Raw genomic sequence first — 14929 nt, 5'->3', positions numbered from 1 at the left:
ATTCAGGACCAGGGAATCCTCCACACCTGCCCGCCTCCTGTCCCCCAGAAACAGTACTTCTGTCTTGTCAGGATTCAACCTCAATCTGTTAGCCGCCATCCATCCTCCAACCGCCTCCAGACACTCACACAGGACCTTCACCGCCTTCACTGGTTCTGATTTAAAAGAGAGGTAGAGCTGGGTATCATCCGCATACTGATGAACACCCAGCCCAAACTCCCTGATGATCTCTCCCAGCGGCTGCATGTAGATGTTGAAAAGCATAGGGGAGAGGACAGAACCCTGAGGCACCCCACAAGTGAGAGCCCAGGGGTCTGAACACTCATCCCCCCCCCACCACTTTCTGAACACTGCCCAGGAGGATTTCTGCCTGTCGACTAGGTGCATTTCTGCCTGTCGCCATATAGCTGCTCAAGTTTTGGGAGCTTTTGTCGGGGGAAAAGAAAAGGAAAGAAAAAACGGGGCAGACATCAGCTCTTCAGTGCTGCTTTTAAAGTGCCATCACTGGCTTTAGAATATTCTAAAGTAAGTATCGCATCGCTATAACCTTAGCGACGTTAGTGACTGTTCAGATAATAAGGGCTTATTATATTGTACTTGAAGCATAATCAAAACTCAGGCACTGGAAGATCCCTGCATTGGAAGCAAGCGTTTGTTACTGAGAAGCAGCCCCAGAGATTGTTGATGTTCAATTAACTGCATTAGATGTGCCGTCCAGAGAGGTTGGCCTTGGCTGATTTAGGAAGCTGACACATGAAGCGAAGGAAGAGGGGCAGGCGGCCTATTCTAACAATAGATTTAAAAACTTGTATCCAGAAGCGTACAGGAGGTCAGCATATTATTTTACTCCCTGCGTTAATCAACCAGCACTAATCTGCACTAACAGCAGCCTCTGAACTAGGAATGCATGCAAGTCACACTATACAAATGCTTGTTGTACGGAAATTCATTTATCCAAACACAATGAATTAATACCCAACCCTTGCTTTACACACCACAGATTCAGATTTCCAAACAACTGGACCTGCGTGTGGTACTGTAAACTAAGAATAAGCCTTAAACGAACCTTGCCTTTTGTGTTTTTCTGCTCTGGAGCAGCTAGTTTGCTATAAACCGTGGTGGGAGACAGGAAGTGGGGAGGAAAGGGAGGTAGACTGGATAAATAGGAGAGCGTTTTTCCCTTTGTTGCTTGTGACTCTTGAGTGCTGTGCCTTTTTCTTACTTGCAAGTCAGATCTGCTCGCATGGTCTAGGGGCAGGATCCAGGGCAGGTGCCGTAAGAAGAACTGGCGGGCACATTGGTGTGGCATTCTTGGAAGCCATACTGGTGACTTGACATGAGCCAACAGTGTGACGCGGCAGCTAAAAAAGCCAATGCAATTCTGGGCTGCATCAATAGGAGTATAGCATCTAGATCAAGGGAAGTAATAGTGCCACTGTATTCTGCTCTGGTCAGACCTCACCTGGAGTACTGTGTCCAGTTCTGGGCACCACAGTTCAAGAAGGACACTGACAAACTGGAACGTGTCCAGAGGAGGGCAACCAAAATGGTCAAAGGCCTGGAAACGATGCCTTATGAGGAACGGCTAAGGGAGCTGGGCATGTTTAGCCTGGAGAAGAGGAGGTTAAGGGGTGATATGATAGCCATGTTCAAATATATAAAAGGATGTCACATAGAGGAGGGAGAAAGGTTGTTTTCTGCTGCTCCAGAGAAGCGGACACGGAGCAATGGATCCAAACTACAAGAAAGAAGATTCCACTTAAACATTAGGAAGAACTTCCTGACAGTAAGAGCTGTTCGACAGTGGAATTTGCTGCCAAGGAGTGTGGTGGAGTCTCCTTCTTTGGAGGTCTTTAAGCAGAGGCTTGACAACCATATGTCAGGAGTGCTCTGGTGGTGTTTCCTGCTTGGCAGGGGGTTGGACTCGATGGCCCTTGCGGTCTCTTCCAACTCTATGATTCTATGATTCTAATAGGACTTGGGGATGGAAGGACTGTACAAAGGTGGGATTTGAGGCGGGATTAGATGTAAGTGTGAAACCCCCCATTGCCTTGTCCCCATTTCCAAGGAGCTTCACGTTCATTATAACATCTTCCACTTTCTCCCGTGCATGGCAAAACGTTGCCTTCTTCCCAGAGTGAACCAGCCCCACCTCTCTCCAAATATCCAATGGTTTTGGTCTGAACACCTGCATTGAGAACTGGCTGGTGGCAGGATCCTGTTATGATCAAACTTTGAGGGATATTGATCCACTGTTAAAGTCCTCCATTTTTCATCGTTAATTGGAAAAGCAAGCCAAGGTGAATGTTGGAAGGACAGATAAAAGGAAGCAGTTCAGTTATTGTTCAGTTATTGTCTTGTTGAGTTATTGCATGCTACTGGTTTCTCCATAGCAAGAAAAACTACTTTAGAAATATACATCCATGAGAGACTTGTTTATTCCCAAATGCTCAGTAATGTGAATTTTGGAGGCAGGCTGCCAGATCGCCAGCAATGCTTACTGGGGATCAATGCAGTATCTGGGGGTTCATTTCTGGATCTGAGATTGGAAAGGACAGATGGTTCTCATACAAATAGAAAGAATAATTTGGGACTCCACCATGTTGAGAACATTAATAATAAATAATAATAATAATAATAATAATAATAATAATAATAATAATAATAATTTATTATTTATACCCCGCCCATCTGGCTGAGCCTCCGCAGCCACTCTGGGCGGCTCTCAATCAAGTGTTAAAAACAATACAGCATTAAATATTAAAAACCTCCCTGAACAGGGCCCCCTTCAGATGTCTTTTGAAGATAGGATAGCTGCTTATTTCCTTCACATCTGAAGGGAGGGTGTTCCACAGGGTGGGCGCCACTACCGAGAAGGCCCTCTGCCTGGTTCCCTGTAACCTCACTTCTCGCAATGAGGGAACTGCCAGAAGGCCCTCGGCGCTGGATCTCAGTGTCCGGGCTGAACGATGGGGGTGGAGACGCTCCTTCAGGTATAAGGACCGAGGCTGTTTAGGGCTTTAAAGGTCAGCACCAACACTTTGAATTGTGCTTGGAAACGTACTGGGAGCCAATGCAGATCTCTCAGGACCGGTGTTATGTGGTCCTAGCGGCCACTCCCAGTCACCAGTCTAGCTTCCGCATTCTGGATTAATTGCAGTTTCCGGGTCACCTTCAAAGGTAGCCCCACGTAGAGCGCATTGCAGTAGTCCAAGCGGGAGATAACTAGAGCATGCACCACTCTGCACCACTTCACTGAAAATGTAATATGTGTCAGTTCACGATAGTCAACCGAACTATCCCATTAGCAAAAATGATTGGGAGGGGTGGCTAACACCCCAGAGGACAGGATCACACTTCAAAACGACCTTGACAGATTAGAGAACTGGGCCAAAACAAACAAGATGAATTTTAACAGGGAGAAATGAAAAGTATTGCACTTGGGCAAAAAAAATGAGAGGCACAAATACAAGATGGGTGACACCTGGCTTGAGAGCAGTACATGTGAAAGGGTTCTAGGAGTCTTGGTTGACCACAAACTTGACATGAGCCAACAGTGTGACGCGGCAGCTAAAAAAGCCAATGCAATTCTGGGCTGCATCAATAGGAGTATAGCATCTAGATCAAGGGAAGTAATAGTGCCACTGTATTCTGCTCTGGTCAGACCTCACCTGGAGTACTGTGTCCAGTTCTGGGCACCACAGTTCAGGAAGGACACTGACAAACTGGAACGTGTCCAGAGGAGGGCAACCAAAATGGTCAAAGGCCTGAAAACGATGCCTTATGAGGAGCTGGGCATGTTTAGCCTGGAGAAGAGGAGGTTAAGGGGTGATATGATAGCCATGTTCAAATATATAAAAGGATGTCACATAGAGGAGGGAGAAAGGTTGTTTTCTGCTGCTCCAGAGAAGCGGACACGGAGCAATGGTTCCAAACTACAAGAAAAAAGATTCCACCTAAACATTAGGAAGAACTTCCTGACAGTAAGAGCTGTTCGACAGTGGAATTTGCTGCCAAGGAGTGTGGTGGAGTCTCCTTCTTTGGAGGTCTTTAAGCAGAGGCTAGACAACCATATGTCAGAAGTGCTCTGATGGTGTTTCCTGCTTGGCAGGGGGTTGGACTCGATGGCCCTTGTGGTCTCTTCCAACTCTATGATTCTATGATTCTATGATTCTATGAACTGCTACAGTACCCCTGATAAGGTTGTTTCAGCTCTTTAATCCAATGGGGTAATATGACCACCTTCCAGATTCTAATTATTACCATAGTGTGCCATTTTGCCAAGTGATCCCATTACTTGGGACCACTGAACTAATGTAAAGTATCATTATTGTACAGCACAGTCTTCTTGTGAATATGGCTCTGCAGCAGGGGTAAGCTAACACCCAAAAGAGACATGATATGGACATTTTGGGAGCTTTACTTAACGGAACCCTTGTTAATTATGCTAACAGAAGTCAAAACTGTGTGAAAGCAAAGTGTCACCCAGTGCAGCACATTTTTTCAATTAGGTGTAAATGGGCCACATTCTATACAGTCTTCCTTTTTCTGAATGCAAGGTGTGGAAGGCAGGGAGCAGAATCTAGTGTTGCAGAAGTTGATTCATATTTTTGCAGAGCTTGGAATGGGGAATGAATGCTAATAAATGCTGAAGTGAGCCGGCAGCTTTCCCAGAGGTTCTGTGCAGAGGCAATCCATTTATCCCTTGTTTGAAGCCTCTATCCTTTTGCATCCATTATCGTCACATGAGGCGACAGTGCAAGACCCAAGGAGATAGATAGAGATATATATATATATCAAAAAATATGTCTCTCCTTGACATCTTTGGGGGCTGAAACCTACTGAGTACAAACCGACGCCGACGCCTCTCTTGTTGCTTGGATATGCTAGAATTCTTGGATGGCTGGCTATTCAGCTGTAATTCGGATCACAGCAGGGAAGAAGCCACTGTGCTGCAGCTGAAAAGCTTAAATTGCCTTAAAGGATTATCTGGAACAAACAAGATAAATGTAATCAGTCCCTTACATCTGACTAAACTCCTGCACGAGAAAAAATGATCCACTGTTCAGATCAAGGAAGTACAAATCTGCCGTTGACAGTACGCTTCCGTTGGAGGGTCTCGTGGCTTCGTCTCAGTTAGAGGCGTTGGTTTAGGAACCCATTGCTGTAGATCTGGCAAATTGGGAGAAGAAGAAATATGATACAAATGTCTGGTTCTATCACATTTATGACGGCAAGCTGTCTTTCCTAAATTAAACGAAGCAGCAATTCCCTAGAAGGGCAGCACCTTTTCGCTTCTGTCCTCTTAATTCATTGGAGATGGTGGCAGCTGGATAATCAGTGGACTAGAATTGTAGAGTTCGAAGGGACCCCAAAAATCATCTAATTCAACCCCTGTAATGCAGGAATACGGGGTTGAACCTGCAACCTTGGTGTCATCAGCACCATTCTTTAACCCAACTGAGCTATCCATGTAGCTATGCTGTTCTTGAGCAGCCCCAATGTTGTTGTTTAGTCATTTAGTCGTATCCGACTCTTCGTGACCCCATGGACCAGAGCACAGCAGTCACTCCTGTCTTCCACTGCCTCCCGCAGTTTGGTCAAACTCATGCTGGTAGCTTCGAGAACACTATCCAACCATTTCATCCTCTGTCGTCCCTTTCTCCTTGTGCCCTCCATCTTTCCCAACATCAGGGTCTTTTCCAGGGAGTCTTCTCTTCTCATGAGGTGGCCAAAGTATTGGAGCCTCAGCTTCAGGATCTGTCCTTCCAGTGAGCACTCAGGGCTGATTTCCTTCAGAATGGCTAGGTTTGATATTCTTGCAGTCCATGGGACTCTCAAGAGTCTCCTCCAGCACCATAATTCAAAAGCATCAATTCTTCGGCGATCAGCCTTCTTTATGGTCCAGCTCTCACTTCCCCAATAGATGCGTGCAACTTTCATATGCAAGGCCAACTGATAGTTAAAAACCAAGTCGGACTGGCAGATAAGCCCGGAAGCGTATAGGGTGTGTGTAGAGAGAGAGAGGCTGTCGTGTGGTTGTGTAGTGTTAACACAAATGAATGCAGTCCTCTATAGGATATTTCACCAGTTCCAGTACATTAATGTTATTCCTTTCCATAATTTGGGTAGCTTTTACTCGCGCCTTCTAAGAGAAACATGTGATGGGTGTCAACTGAGCACTGAGCACAAACAAGTTGTCTGTTTGCTCAAGGAACCCTGAGCTTTGCCAAAGAACAGAGAAATGTTTTAAAATATAACATCTAAGAGGGCAAATTGCCCCAAAAACATCCCAGAGAGGACTGGGTTTACTTAGGAGGCACAGAATGTCGACAGTCATTTGGGGGGGGGGGGAATGGAAAACTGGGCAAAAGATTGTCTGCTTGGCAATGGTAGGCAATAGTACATTGCAACATTTTGTTGCAGTTTCCCTCTCATCTAATACGGTACAGAGCTTTTGAATGTCCCATTGTTATTTCACTAGGACAGATGAAATAGCTTTGTGTGCCACCACATTTATTCATATTTCCCCATTTTATTTTCTGGTCTGATTCCTCACGCTACATTGTAGGTCACTCTTGGAACCCTTTCCTATGATCGCTTCAGTTCATAAGACATCCCTCAAGTCGGGCATACATTTCCCACTCCCTTTTTAAACAAGAGGAACACAGTCATTCCAAAGGGAATGTAACATGCAAGGCTTTAAGAAATCCTGCACTGACAACACATGTCAGCAGTCCTTGGTTGTTGTTTTTTGCCAGGTATATGCTCAAGTTCAAAATTAAATCCCAGTAACAACCAATACCAGTTTTGTAACTGTGTTTGCATAGGCCCAATGCAATGATTGGGCATGGTTTCTAACCGCATCAGTGCCAGGTAATCAGGGGCAGATGAAGGTGATGGACTTTATGGAGCTGGCTGATCTCACTGGGAGAATCCGCGACCTGAAAGAAGAGGAATATCAAGAAGATTGGAAGAAATTTAAAGATTATTTGAACAAATATTGTAACATTAAAGATTAGTAATTACTTGAAAGAACCAAATAGGCCTAGGATTAAATTAGGATTAAATAAATAAATGAGAAATAGAAAGATAAGAAAAGTTAAGAAATTTGATTATAACCGGAATATTGTTGTTTGAATAATGATATTGGAAAACCGCTACGTTCATTTACAAGGAAATTCAGATGGAAGAGATTAGAGGAAGTCAAGTAAAATGTTTATGAAGTTGGAAGTTTAACTAATTAATTATTTTTTATTGTATATGTGTTTGTGGTTGTATCTTTGGTTATTATTTGTTATATTTGTTTTTTATGTTTTTTATTTTTATTTTTCTTATTTTGGTTTTATTGATTTTATAGTATGTAATGTGTTTGTATGAAATTCAATAAATATTATGGGGGGGGGGGGAATACCAGGTGATCAGTAAGGTATGTGATTTCCTGCCCCAATGTTCTTTGCTGTTCCCAACCTTTGTGATTGCTCCCAGTTTGTAGAAGTTGTTTAGCAAAACCTTTCCTCTTACTAGTGTTTCTGTGTCCCGCAGTGCAACCTCGGGATAAGTGAGTGCATTCTCCATAAAGGACAGTTAAGACTATATTTCCTTTCAAAATGGGCATGACCAGTGCATTTTAGTATGGCTGCTTAATCTTGTAGCTTTCTTTTTCTTGTTTATGTATTAACTGGTGTTTGCTAGTATTCTATCCTGGATGCGGGTGGCAGTGTGGTCTAAACCACCAAGCCTCTTGGGCTTGCTGATCAGAAGGTTGGCAGTTTGAATCTGTCCCAGCTCCTGCCAACCTAGCAGTTCGAAAGTACACCAGTGCAAGTAGATAAATAGGTACCGCTGTGGCAGGAAGGTACACAGTGTTTCCGTGCGCTCTGGTTGCCATCACGGTGTCCCGTTGCGCCAGAAGTGGTTTAGTCATGCTGGCCATATGACCCAGAAAGCTGTCTGTGGACAAATGCTAGCTCCCTCAGCCTGAAGCGAGATGAGATCCGCAACCCCATAGGCACCTTTGACTGGACCTAACCGTCCAGGGGTCCTTTACCTTTTTTACCTATCCTGGAGTAAAGTAAAGGTAAAGGGACCCCTGACCATTATGTCCAGTCGTGGCCGACTTTGGGGTTCCGGCGCTCATCTCGCTTTATTGGCCGAGGGAGCCGGCGTACAGCTTCCGGGTCATGTGGCCAGCATGACTAAGCCGCTTCTGGCAAAGCAGAGCAGCAGCAGAAGAAGAGTTTGGATTTGATATCCCGCCTTTCACTCCCTTTAAGGAGTCTCAAAGCGGCTAACATTCTCCTTTTCCCTCCTCCCCCACAACAAACACTCTGTGAGGTGAGTGAGGCTGAGAGACTTCAGAAAAGTGTGACTAGCCCAAGGTCACCCAGCAGCTGCATGTGGAGGAGTGGAGACGCAAATCCGGTTCCCTAGATTACGAGACTACCACTCTTAACCACTACACCACATTGGCAGCGCACAGAAACACCGTTTACCTTCCCGCCGGAGCGGTACCTATTTATCTACTTGCACCTTGACGTGCTTTCAAACTTCTAGGTTGGCAGGAGCAGGGACTGAGCAACGGGAGCTCACCCCGTCACGGGGATTTGAACCACCGACCTTCTGATTGGCAAGTCCTAGGCTCTGTGGTTTAACCCACAGCGCTACCCTGGAGTAGTTGCCACTAAATTAAAGAGAACTTCATTCTGAGTAGACATGGTTAGGATTGCAGCCTTTGTCTTTTTTCCTTTTCCTTTTTAATGGCTGCTTTTATTCTGTTGTGTTTTAAGTGCCACCATTTATAACTTTCTTTACTCTGGAATGTACGGATCTAATCAATTTTATTATTGTTGCATGCCATCCAGAGAACCGCTGTTATGGGGTTACGAAGAAACAGAATGAATACCTAAAACAGAATATATCAAATACACAAAGCCCAGAGTATGGGAAATGGTTTGGCAGGAACCTTTTCACACAGGGTAAATAACAACAATGAACTTCTAGTCCTGACACTTTCCTATCTAGGCTTAAGAAAAAAATATGAATGTGAACTTGTGTTTCCAGGATGCATTGGCCCACATTACCTGGCTTCTATTGGTGGTTGATCACCCTTCCCTTTGCTGTAGCTCACATGAAGAAATGGATCAATATTACCCTTGCTGCAATCTGTGCTTCATCGTTGACTTGAGAGGTGTCAGTTTAAATTCTCTTTCTTGGTTAATTAGAAGTCAGGCAGCAGAGCAGGACTGGAACAGGGTCTTGCATCTCTAGGTTTTTAACAGAAGGGACCAGCTTGGATTCTGTAGGAGAGGGGAAACAAGACATAAGGAAGGGAACGCCAACTGTTACTGTTATTAGGAATCTGATCTTTGCCGAGACATGAATGAAGATACTTCTAATTCAATAGCAGTTCTAATGCCCTTAAGATGGAACCCAAATTTGGCAATAAAGCTGTTTGCCTCCAATAAATTATTAGCACAGTTGCACAGCAAAGCCATTTTAAGGCCATGACTTCTTACCAAATGGCTGTCTATGTTTGTTCGTTTTTAACAGGGGCACTTGAACCTTCTCCAAAAACTCCTCCAGACATGGCTTGTTGTTGTTTAGTCGTTTAGTCGTGTCCAACTCTTCGTGACCCCATGGACCAGAGCACGCCATGCACTCCTGTCTTCCACAGCCTCCCGCAGTTTGGTCAAACTCATGCTGGTAGCTTCAAGAACACTATCCAACCATCTCGTCCTCTGTTGTCCCCTTCTCTTTGTGCCCTCCATCTTTCCCAACATCAGGGTCTTTCCCAGGGAGTCTTCTCTTCTCATGAGGTGGCCAAAGTATTGGAGCCTCAGCTTCAGGATCTGTCCTTCCAGTGAGCACTCAGGGCTGATTTCCTTAAGAATGGATGGGTTTGATCTTCTTGCAGTCCATGGGACTCTCAAGAGTCTTCTCCAGCACCATAATTCAAAAGCATCCATTCTTCGGCGATTAGCCTTCTTTATGGTCCAGCTGTCACTTCCATACATCACTACTGGGGAAACCATAGCTTTAACTATACGGACCTTTGTTGGCAAGGTGATGTCTCTGCTTGTCTGCAGCCAAATACACCTCACTATGTCATGCAAGGTAATCTGCGTACTTTTCTTACTTCAGTCTTAAGGGCTGCCTTCTTCTGCTCTCTGTCCTTTGTGGTAAGCTCTGCTGAAGCTAGGATGGAAGTAGGTAGACCCTCCATGTGTCCCTGTTTTCCAGGGACAGTCCCGGATTTACAGAAGATGTCCCAGTTTCTGATTTTATCCCAGAAGGTCCCACTTTTCGTTAGGACATCCCTTTTTCATTGGAGAAATGTTGGAGGGTATGGAGTTACGTGACCCCTGAGCCAAGGAGATAAGTAACTATACAACCTTTAGAAGACATCTGAAGGCAGCTCTGTGTAGGAAAGTTTTTTCCATGTTTAATTTTTTAAATGTTTTTACATATGTTGGAAGCCTCTCAGAGTGACTGGGGCAACCCAGTCAGATGGACAGGGTATAACAACAACAACAACAACAACAACAACAACAACTTCCCGCCACAGCAGTACCTATTTATCTACTTCCACTGGTGTGCTTTCGAACTGCTAGGTTGGCAGGATCTGGGACAAAGCAATGGGAGCTCACCCCGTCACACGAATTCGAACCGCCGACCTGGAGGAGAAGAGGAGGTTAAGGGGTGATATGATAGCCATGTTCAAATATATAAAAGGATGTCACATAGAGGAGGGAGAAAGGTTGTTTTCTGTTGCTCCAGAGAAGCGGACACGGAGCAATGGATCCAAACTACAAGAAAGACGATTCCACCTAAACATTAGGAAGAACTTCCTGACAGTAAGAGCTGTTTGACAGTGGAATTTGCTGCCAAGGAGTGTGGTGGAGTCTCCTTCTTTGGAGGTCTTTAAGCAGAGGCTTGACAACCATATGTCAGGAGTGCTCTGGTGGTGTTTCCTGCTTGGCAGGGGGTTGGACTCGATGGCCCTTGTGGTCTCTTCCAACTCTATGATTCTATGATTCTATGACCTTCCGATCAGCAAGCCCAAGAGGCTCAGTGGTTTAGACCACAGCACCACCTGCTCCCTTTATTGCATCTGAATTATGTCGTGGCCAACATTGGTTTCTGAGACCTCCAGATATAGGGCGATATATAAATTCAATTAATCAACCAACCAACCAATAATAAGGCTATCAGTGCTGTGCTACTTACAGGAACAGAGGCAGTATTTTGTGGGAGAACAGCAAGAGAAGGCTGTGAGGACATGCTTTGGGGCTTCTCAAAAGCGTTTGGATCTCTACTGTGGAAGACAGGATGTGGAACTGCAAAGGCCTTTGGTCAGATCCAGCAGGGCTCCTTCTATTGTTTCATGATAATAGCTTGGTCTTAGCGTGCTCTGTTGAGTTGCCTTGAGGATCCCATTGGAGACATGCCAGGGTACAAATTTAAACAGAGAGGAAACCAGGAGGAAATTTATACAGGGAGGAAATTAAATGTTGATATGGGGTGGGAAACATGTGGCCCTCAGACGTGGCTGGACTACAACTCCCATCATCCCTGGCCTTTGGTCATGCTTGCTGGGGCTGATGGGAGTTATAGTTCAACAGCATCCGGCTGTCCATCACCATTTGGAGGGTCACAGGCCCCCCACCCATTTCAATACTAACCCTGACAGGTACGGCAAGAGAATGACTCCTTACAAATAGCATTTAAATAGCGTTCTGTCTTATTAAGTGGCATACAATTAATTCCCAGACAGGAAGGAAGCTCTGTCAGAAACTCTGGGACAAGATAAATGGAGAAATGACAGCCTCTGCTTTACCTCAAAGCTTTGTTTTAATAAGAGGGCAACATTGCACCCCTTCATTTCAGATGGAGGGGGATGCTCTTTCGAGAGCTGTGAGGAGAAATTTCAACAGCAGCAATTCAAAGGAAGAGACAAATGTGTTTGGAATGCTTACACTGAGATAGATTTAAAAATATGTGTCTTCAAGCAACTATTGCCATGGTAACACTTATCTTTTATCCCTTTCCCACACCCTGCTCCGTATGAGTAAGAAGTGTTTTGTCTTTCTCTTTGTGGTGGTTCCTAATCCAGCCTTTCTCCCATCTGACACCTCAACATCTGACGCCTTGCGGTTTTAATCTAAAAAATGAATTTTGGAGCTGCCACATGGTCAGCTGGTGATTCTTCTTGTCTCCTTTATGTCAGGTCAGGGGCGATTTAAAGCTAAGTTATCATATATGCTGTCCTCGCTGCGTCTTATTTCTTCAGCACTTTCCAGTGGGCAAAGTCTTGTTCTGCAACTATTTTTAAAACTGCCACTTTGAGATCAGAGTGGGATATACTGTATGCAGGCACAAGCTCTACAAACTCAGAGAATTGGAAGTGAACGCTGGTGATCAGCAATGAGGTTGGGCAATGCTGCAAATTGTGTTTCCATACTGTAAGAAGTGGGTCCTAAGGCCCTTAAAATACAATCTGAACAAAGCAAGGTTTACAGCCTATCACGACTGCCTAATTTGTCCCTCCTCTGTTGATATTTCCCACTACCCTTATTTCAGCGCCCCTTACCCTTATTTATTAGGGACGCGGGTGGCGCTGTGGGTTAAACCACAGAGCCTAGGACTTGGCAATCAGAAGGTTGGCGGTTCGAATCCCCGTGATGGGGTGAGCTCCCGTTGCTTGGTCCCTGCTCCTGCCAACCTAGCAGTTCGAAAGCACGTCAAAGTACAAGTAGATAAATAGGTACCACTCCAGCGGGAAGGTAAACGGCATTTCCGTGTGCTGCTCTGGTTCGCCAGAAGCGGCTTAGTCATGCTGGCCACATGACCCGGAAGCTGTACGCCGGCTCCCTCGGCCAATAAAGCAAGATGAGCGCCGCAACCCCAGAGTCGACCATGACTGGAACTAATGGTCAGGGGTCCCTTTACCTTTACCCTTATTTATTATTTCCCTTATTTGATCCTATGCAGTTACTTACTGAGCCAAGCCAAACACCACATCCCAGCCCACAAGCTCTAAACATCTCTAGTTTTCAGGTGCGAATCGATCTGAACTGCTGACATTTATCTAAAATGCTGCATTTGTGTTTTATGTGAAAAAACAACATCCTCATTTCTCACACATACTAAACACCTTCCATTCGCCAATGCTTTTCCTTGGTCTTCTAGGCCCAAATCCAGATTGATCTGGTGGAGTAGCCGCACCAGCAAAGATCCACAATGTTTTCCTGATTCTGTATTATTGCCTTAGGATGCTCCTGAGCCTCAGGGCCCGTCCACTCCGCAGCTTAATGCAGATTGTGAAACTCTTGTGAGTCCTTCAATTCCTCTCCCCATCCATTCAGCGTTCTGCTAAAACTACTGCTATCCTGCAATTTCTCCATCCTAAATATGGAGTTCCCCTATGCCAGGGATGTCCAGCTCCCAAGAACCTGCAATCTACTCCCAGAAGAAAGAACTAGCAGTGATCTACCCATTTTAGCGGGGGGCGACCCTAAGTTGTTGAGCTTTTTTTAGAGGGTGCAAGCCATAGTTGTTGTTGAGTTTTTTTTGATGGGGCCAAAGTTGTTCAGCTTTTTTGGGGGGGGCATAGTTCTGCTGCTTTTTGCCAGGGAACACTCCATACAACACTGCCCAGGTATTACTGTATTTTTCGCTCTATAGGACGCACCAGACCATAGGAGGGGGAGAACAGGGGGGGAATCCATAGGACGCACCCACATTTCCCCTTAATTTTTGGAGGGGGGAAAGTGCATCCTATAGAGTGAAAAATACAGTAACCCCGCCAGCGATAACTCCATCTTCCATTTTTGCAATCATTTGTGGGGTTATCAACCGCTATCATCCGGGGATCGACCTGTCGATGGCGGTTAACCGATTTGATATCCCTGCCCTATGCAATCAATGCAGCAATCCTATCTGGATTTTCCAAGCATAGGAAACCTCTGGATTTAGGAAACAGGTGGTGTGGGAAAGCCACCGTAGTTCGTGTGCGGCTCTATTTCCTAGCACCATTACAGTCCGCGATGGTGCCAGCAGTTAAAAATCCCCAAGCGAGTTTTGCAAAGAACCCTCCTGCCTTGCCGATTTAAAAAAAGGCGACAAGAAACAGTGCGTTTTGGCAGCGCAGAGGAGGCGAACGTACAGATTTTGAGTAGGAACGGATTGCCTAATTATTTATAGTTCAGTGCATTTGTAGGCCAGTGCCTCTTCCCCTCAAAAAAGAGAGATTTATCTTTTTTAAAAAGGAATTTACATAGAATAGAACGCTATATAATCAAGCTCATCATCAGTCTTAGCCCACACATTTTTCGTTGTTGCAAACTGGTGTTAGGAGGGTGAGATCTGAAGCAAGCAAGTTGTGTGCTGGAAGTGTCTGCTGTGTAAGAGTAGCTAAATTGCAGCTAGGAAGGTGACATCATGTGCAATGCTGACTCTTTCCTTGATACCGAAGCTATGTCCAGCAAGATGAGCAGGGTATAAATAATAGCATCATCATCATTATTATTACTACTACTACTATTATTAAAAGGTAAAGGCACCCCTGACCATTAGGTCCAGTCATGGCCAACTCTGGGGTTGCAGCGCTCATCTCATTTTATTGTCCGAAGGAGCTGGCGTACAGCTTCCAGGTCATGTGGCCAGCATGACTAAGCCGCTTTTGGCGAACCAGAGCATCGCACGGAAACATCGTTTACCTTCCCGCCAGAGCGGTACCTATTTATCTACTTGCACTTTGACGTGCTTTCGAACTGCTAGGTTGGCAGGAACAGGGACTGAGCAACGGGAGCTCACCCCAACGCGGGGATTCGAACCGCTGACCTTCTGGTCAGCAAGTTCCAAGCTCTGTGGTTTAACCCACAGCACCATAATCATTATTATTCGTTGTTAAAATATTCAAGAAGCT

General features: G+C 45.2%; 1 long non-coding RNA gene across 1 annotated transcript; it reads left to right on the top strand.

The window, feature by feature from the left end:
• Positions 1–384: 384 nt before the first annotated feature.
• Positions 385–12141, top strand: LOC309363762. Its single transcript, XR_014165581.1, has 3 exons — positions 385–525; positions 2137–2300; positions 11890–12141. It is a non-coding gene; the product is annotated as an uncharacterized lncRNA (long non-coding RNA).
• The last annotated feature ends 2788 nt before the right edge of the window (positions 12142–14929 follow it).

The sequence above is a fragment of the Podarcis melisellensis genome (assembly GCF_964234715.1).
Source record: "Podarcis melisellensis genome assembly, chromosome: 1".
Taxonomy (NCBI): Eukaryota; Metazoa; Chordata; class Lepidosauria; order Squamata; family Lacertidae; genus Podarcis; species Podarcis melisellensis.
The sequence above is the reverse complement of the archived record's forward strand: the minus strand, read 5'-3'. Positions and strand labels throughout refer to the sequence as shown.